Here is a 7,410-nt window from a genome sequence, read left to right as displayed (position 1 = left end):
TCTGAGCACTTTTTACTGTGCACATTTGGGTTAACCTCATCCATATGAGAGCTCACTGCCAGCACACTTATGTTCTGAAAAAAACACACTGTATTGTTTCCTTCTTGCACCTGTGTTCATGCCATTTGTCTGCAAGCATATCCCATTTATTTCTGTGCTTGAGATGCTCTGAGACCCTTTCCCTGTCATCTGTGTAACTGGGTGACTATTCTTGAAACCATGAATCACAGGAAAAACATTGGAGGATCACTGTCATTTGAGTTATTTAGGCTATGTGCTCTTTGGATTAATGCATTTCAGCCAATGGGAAAGTGCAGTTATGGATCTGAATTTTATTTCCAAGTAGGTAGTCTAACCTACATACAAATTACCTCCAAGCCACATCAGTGAGTTTCACATATGGAGACCAACGTGCTTTAATTGAGGAAAAGATAATGCAAATGATATAAATGAGCCCTTAATGTTTGCTCACCATATACACAAACACGTGCATAACATGGAGGACAATCCTGGATGGTCTGCAACATCTAAGTATTTTTCTGTTAACTAAACTTATGTTTCTAATTAAATAAGGTCACAAGTATATGAAGTTTTTTGTCATTTCCAAGCCCTTGCAGGGGAGCATTTTTGACCTATCAACMCAGGAAAATAATGCACTTCCAGCTGTAAACATTCATCGCTTTTGTCAGGGGCTCCAGCCCTGCTGTCACTAGCTCACAGACCCAGTTTTAGAGGGTGACTTGGTGCCAGCTATTGGCACTCTGGTAACAAGATACCTGCTTACTAAGCCGGAGGCAGACGGCATCATAACCCGACCTGGAGAAGCTGTCGGCTTTCTTCCAGCACAGCTCTTCCACCAGCAAGTGAAGGACTTCCAGGCTACCAAGCACATCAGCTGCTCTTCTCACACAACTCACTACAGCTTCATTTCAAAACATGATCTGCTGCCACAGGTTTCCACATCTCTACCATTTCAGTCCCTTTGTCTCACCTTCAAAAATAGGCATGTTTGATCTCAAAAACCTGCTGAACTCATGGCAATGCCAAACCTCCTAGCATGGGAATGGGCAGCAAGTTTTCAGATGCATACTTTGCCTTTCTGTTGTGCAGTTTTAGGTTTCTTACTGCCTGGTGAAAAGGCACTGAGTACTTGGTTGTCAAAACCTAAGTTTTATAGCCCAGGGCTCAAGTATTGTTACAGGCAAAACAGACTGAACTTGATTGTGCATCAGCTCTGACACTTGACTTGAAACCAGAAACATCATGGAAATCTAGCCAAAACTGCCACAGGTATTTTTAAATATCTTGGAAAGGAATTTGAGTGAGTACGTATTTAGTAAATATTTATCCAGTTAATTGGGATAGCAGAATGAATCACTGCAGCACTGCTTTAATATCTTTTTTTCTAGGCAAGAATAACCATAATCCCCATTCATGTTTATCTTTCTGGTTATTCATATTAAGAACCTTTYATTCCTGCCATGAGACCCACAGCTTAAGATGTGTATGTTGAAACAGCAGTTTTTGCATTCCTGACTGGAAATAACCCACTGCACTTGCTGGAGGAAACAATCAGGCAGATGCGAAGATCACTTCAAGGCAGTAAAAGTGATTACTGCTCRAGTCTCATGGCTTCTCACCTTAATTCACTTAACTTTTATGTCCTCTCTATCTAAGCCTTTCAACAAGATATTAAAATACTGGGAAGCCATCCTTGTCATTCATTTGACTTACCATATCCACAGATTAAAGGGAGATTTTTCTCCCACAGAATCCCATTTAACTTTCTTCAATTCTTTTATATTTCCAACCCTCCTTTTGTTATTATCAGCTTATTAAAAGAGATCTGCATAATCTTTTGAAAATGTACAAGCTTTAAAGCGATATGCTGAATTCACCTCAGATCAAGGGGAAAACAGTCATTCAGTACATCAAAATTAGATTAAGACTAATGTTTTGTGTTCCCAATATCTAGGCTATTTAGTGCCTAACCTGTACGACAACTCAGCATGCATTATGCTGGCCATATCACATCAGTTACAAAGACCTGCAGGAGTTTGAAGCTAGCATTCAAAGGTAAGAAAATCCTTTTCAATAGATTTGGAACTGTTCTAATTTGTTGCAAATCAGAGTTTTCTGAGTTTTTAACTTGAAATTAGAGATAAAAAAACGGCATAACCATGCAGTCACAATCCTTCCTCTTACATGTGTTTTGAGAATTAACTAAATTAACAGATTCATACCCACCCTAGAGTCATCTAGGGTGTCTCTCCTCTGTCTGCCAAGAAAGAGGGCAACATATTGTGACTCCTCTCCTTCAACAACTTCTGCTTAAAATCCAGTCCCACTTCTGTAGTGATTTTATCAGCTGGAGTTGTTCAGGAGAGGTAATAAATCAGTGGATCTTACTGCTACCCTTGCTATACATCCTCCACATGTATTCTTTTGCAATGCAAGGCTCTCAGGAAATTACTAGAGCTTTGTGTTCCAAGTATGCATGTACAGAAATATTTGCCATCACCTAGCGGTCAGAATACCGGCTTCAGTTTAGTCTTGCATTTGCATGGCCTTACACACCACATTATAGTATATACTATACCCACAGAAGCAGCTTTCTAGTTCAGGATGAAGATTTGCCATTCATTTCCATGCTGCCTAAAAGAAACATTCTATCTTAACCTTTCTGAAGCAAAGTACCTCAGAAAATCACTTCCTTAGACAGTTATGGCTGATACATCCATAATGAAGTCCTTAAGTTTGAAAAACTAATACAGAAACTTTAAAGAAAACTTATATAACCATTTAAAATCATTTTTTAAAATCATTTTATTTCTGTTTTTAAGATGACTGGTCACATTCTCTCCTCAGTCACAATGAGTGAATGGTACATTGAGGCTGGGAACTGAGTTATTTGATCACTATCTGTTAACGGAAGAAAAATGCTGAAGAAAGAAAAAAGTTAAAAACTCCTTTAGATAGTCCAGAGGAAAATGCATTCCCACAGAATAAGTACTAGCAAAAAGGAATCACATGGCAGCAAATGCAGCACAATAAGCCTCCCAGCACACAAATGCAAACTAGAGTCTGGAAAATGGTATCTTTCAAGTTTTTAACCACAACTGAAACTTTTTTATTCCAGCCAGGCGAGTTTCTTTTCTTTTCTTTTTTTTTTTTAACTTCACTGCTATCTGCCATTTTCCTGCAGCTGTTTCAAATTGATAAATATTATGCTTTACTAGGAGTATGTATCTTCACTTACCTGTAGTGCTGAGAATGTATTTCAAGATAATAATAGTCTCTTAGCTTTAAGAAAAAAAAATGCCACCTTGCAAGAACCTTCTCAAAGTGGTAGATGTTTATTTCATTACTGATATCATTCCAGGATGCCATACTCTTTTCTGTAATTGTTTGGGAGCAACCTTGGAATTACCTATTGTTTATAAGAACAAGGAATATTAATCATTTGCCATGTTCTTTCAGTGATGCAGAGGATATACTATCACCCTCTGCAGCCTGATTTAAGCTCTTGGAGTGCTCACTTTTATGAACACTTAACTCCAGCTGCTGGAGCTATCTACAAAAAAAACTCCTAGAAATATTACAGTATATTCTCAGTGAGTGTATCTCTTACAGTCTGGTTGACAGATTTGGATTCTTTGGATGATGGATACAGTGAATATTTTGATCCATACTTCACTTACTTCTAAAAGGGTGGCAGGCCTAAGACTCCACAAAGGGACAGAGAGAAAGGCCTTCTTCACACCTCGTTATTAAATGACCGGGCACCATAGGCTATTACATCGTATGTATTCAGTGGGAGGCTTGGAAACTTCTTCACTAAGGTGTCTGCACTTGCACTTCCAATGCAGAGGCACAGCCTCTCCCCTGTTCCGGGTTCCCACATACCAGATCCATCAGGTTCTTGATCCATCATGCGCTAACTATCTGCGTCTGGCCAAGAAAATAAGCATTTAGGCAGCTGCAGGAAGAATATGATTGTTTCTTTAGATGGCAGTTTTATCTCATTCCAGCTTAAAACATTTGTAATATCACAGCCCATTAGCGTGACATTTCACAGCTCATCAGAATGACTTAAGAACACACAGTAAGCAGTAGTCCTGCTCTCTTCACCATTCTTGATCACATTTTCCTACTCCTTTTCTTTTGTAAGAAGTAATGAGTGCATAGGTAAGTCTGATCAATTCACTGATCCCATTGAAAAATTACTTTTTTGTAAGGCTGATTTTCAGCTAGACCCTTGAGCTGAACTGACTAACGGTACTATTGCACAACACCAACACAAGAAACGGGATGACAACTCATGCACAGGAAATTCGGAGACAGATCAGCTTGTCCCAAGGATGAAACTGTATTTTTACTATCACCTTTTTTTTCCTGTCTGTCTGAAGCAGATGCTTAAGCCTAGCTTTTCAAAAAAGTAGTACATACAATTATCTTTGGAGTTATTGTACATAAAACTGTCAGAAGTAGGTGCTAATACTTCCCTGTTACAAAGTTCTCTATGTTTTTTTACTAGGCAAATATCTAATTTATTGAAAATATTTTAAGTATATGAAACTGTAGATAGCATTTAGAATACTCCGAATTACTTGTAAATAATAATAATAATAAAAAAGTAGAGGTAAACTTTCTGGTGTTCCTCAAATACATTTTCCCTTTGTTGCTGTTGTATATGTTTAAACATAAGTTTCCAACAAAGCAGTGATGCTTATGAGTTTAGCACATATTTACCAACATATTTCTTTCAGGTTCATTGGAAAACATTTCTCAGGTTTGATAATACAACTATAATATTTTGTATCCTTAGTAGTAGTTTGAACAGGAAAAAAAAACAAGTGTCAGTCCTTTCAAAACCTTCAGGGGCTCACCAGCAAACAAAGAAAATCTCCACAGCTACAAGGAGTCCAGTCCTCAGGCCAGCCACTGACTGATGCTCATAACTAGTAAAACAAAAATCTGCATGCTATTTCCAGAAAAATACAGACATATCTTTACTTAGAAACTCATCAAAATCAGAAGTATTCTAAAATCTTCACCCCTCCCTTCTTGTGAATTCTCCCTTTGACAGAGGAGAAAATTCTGGCTTTTAAAGCAATCAGGACAGAACTAATCATATGTTCTTTATGTTCTGTAGTCTCTGGCAGTAACAAAATCTGCTCTTTTAATGCTTCCTCTAAGTCCATAAAATTCTTCATAATTGACTAAACATTATTTTAATACAAGTCRTCCATAGTAAATAAAACTAGCGTAACAATTAGTTCTACCCAAAGCTCAACTCGGGACTCAGCATACAAGCATTCATATCCTGGCACTAAATGAGGACCCTGGACTGTCTTTTTATTTCCAGTGTTTATACTACAGTTCCCCTGTGATTTCCTTCCTTATTGGCTCAGCTCTTTGAAGGAAATTAGATGTTAACCTGCTGGGTAGATGATCCACAATAAGATATTCCTGTACAATTTCAGCAGCAGTCATCAATAACATGCAGGCTTTACAATCTTGCGGGGTTTCGGCTGGGGTTGCTTTGTGACTAGCATGTCAATGTAAAGTACCAGCTGTATCAAGCTATAAAATGAGTGAACTGAGCAGCAGTTGTTCTAAACTGAGAATAGAAATTAAAGATTCAAACCACAAGAAAAAAAAGAAAGAAAACAAGAAGTTTAATCTATTCATGTTAAAGCTGGACTGGAAGACATGGAATCAAGTGTATTTTTAACAGGTTCATTTTCCTCCATGCACCCATTGTTTCAACAATTCTGTATGTTCAATTAAATGACCCAAATTAAAATACACATATAAAATCATCTGGTATACACTACAGGAAAATACACATTAATATGAGCAAAGTGGATAACTGCAGTCCTCAGTGCTTTTTATACACACATGCCCACTGTCTTCGTGGCATTGTAATTGCAAGTCTGTTTCTGCCAAATGGACTGCAAAAATCAATAGCAAACTCCATTTGCTAAATACCACTTACAAGCTCCGTCTTGGCTAAGGAATTTTGGACTCAGGTGAAAAACTACCAGCAAGATGTCTGTGAAAGTTCTTACCCTTGCCACATGGTGCCTGTCTGTTAGCTTTGACAGACCAAAGCCATTTTGATACCAGAAGTTCTGAACTTGTAGCTTGGTATACAAAAAATCAAGATCAGCTCAACCAAAAAAAGATTTTCTCAAAATATACGGTTAGAAATAATTCATTTATGCTTAATAATTGTGCTGCTGAAGATGCAGTCTTCTGTATAAGATGTAAACCAACAGGTCTAACCTGAATGTGGCCATTAAAGATCCTTGGATTTTTTTTTTTTTTCAAGGATCAGCAAATTTAATAACATGACTTTTAACTCTCTGATAAAGCTGTTACAACACTAAGAACAGATTTATCCTATTAATATTTTCATTGCTGCTTATCAGTCAGGTAGGAGACAGCCTGTGGTTTCTAACTGACAGTGGTACTAGGAAAAGCCCCTGGTGGAGATGGAGTCATTTCAASAAAAAAATGTTTTGCTTTAACAGTCAGGCCTGGCATTCACCTATAGTTTTGCTGGAATCCCCCATGCTGGGATACTCCTTCAAAAGTTCAGAGATTGATACCTACATAGCAACAAACTAATCTGGGCACCAGAGTCAAGAATGCAAGGTGGCTTGTAAGACCTTAGCTTGGTTATGCGATAGCCTGGGAAGGTCCCCCTAGGATTCTCTCGTGAGGAAGGGAGCAGCATTAACTTCTTTGGAAGGCTGTTGTCCTGTCCAGAGGGGGGGAACCGGAGAAACAGAGCAGAAGCGCTGACCCCCCTCCCGCCTCCCACGTCCTCCTAGGTTGGAGGTGGCTCCTGGTTGTTTCCTCAGCTGTCTCTCGCTTTCTGCACACTAAGCCTGCTGGCGCCACAGCTGAGTCCTGCTCAGCCTAGAAGGTAGATTTAGAAATGCAGTCCCTTAATTTCAAGTAATTTTTAACTGGCATTTTTCTTCAAGGTAAAACTTTTCTAAAAGAGACACGGCTTCAGTTAGTGCCAGATTCTACTTTTATGCACCTGCACACCCCCTCTGCGGGCRCAGCTTGACCTGGTACGTTTTGCTGCTTACCAGCTGCTGAGCGTTGACCTTCTTTGGGGTCTKAAACGAAAATGCGATGAAATTACCCTCTAGCAAGCCAACAGAGGCRGAGAGGGAAGCCTAAGAGGGCACGGAAAGAAATAAAAGAGTTTTACACAAGCCCGTAACAATTTAATAACCGGAGGCGGGAGTCACCACACAGTTATACATAGCTGCGCAGAGCGCGGGGACGGTGGCGGCAGGTGCTCCCGCCGCCATGGCGCYTCGCTTCGGCTCCCCCGCCCCTCCCCGGCGGCGGCAGGCATCTCCCTCCGCGGGGCGGGCAGAAGGC

The sequence above is a fragment of the Rhea americana genome, unplaced genomic scaffold (genome assembly GCF_003343005.1).
Source record: "Rhea americana isolate MKP2758 unplaced genomic scaffold, rheAme1 scaffold_247, whole genome shotgun sequence".
In the NCBI taxonomy this organism is placed as follows: Eukaryota; Metazoa; Chordata; class Aves; order Rheiformes; family Rheidae; genus Rhea; species Rhea americana.
The sequence above is the reverse complement of the archived record's forward strand: the minus strand, read 5'-3'. Positions refer to the sequence as shown.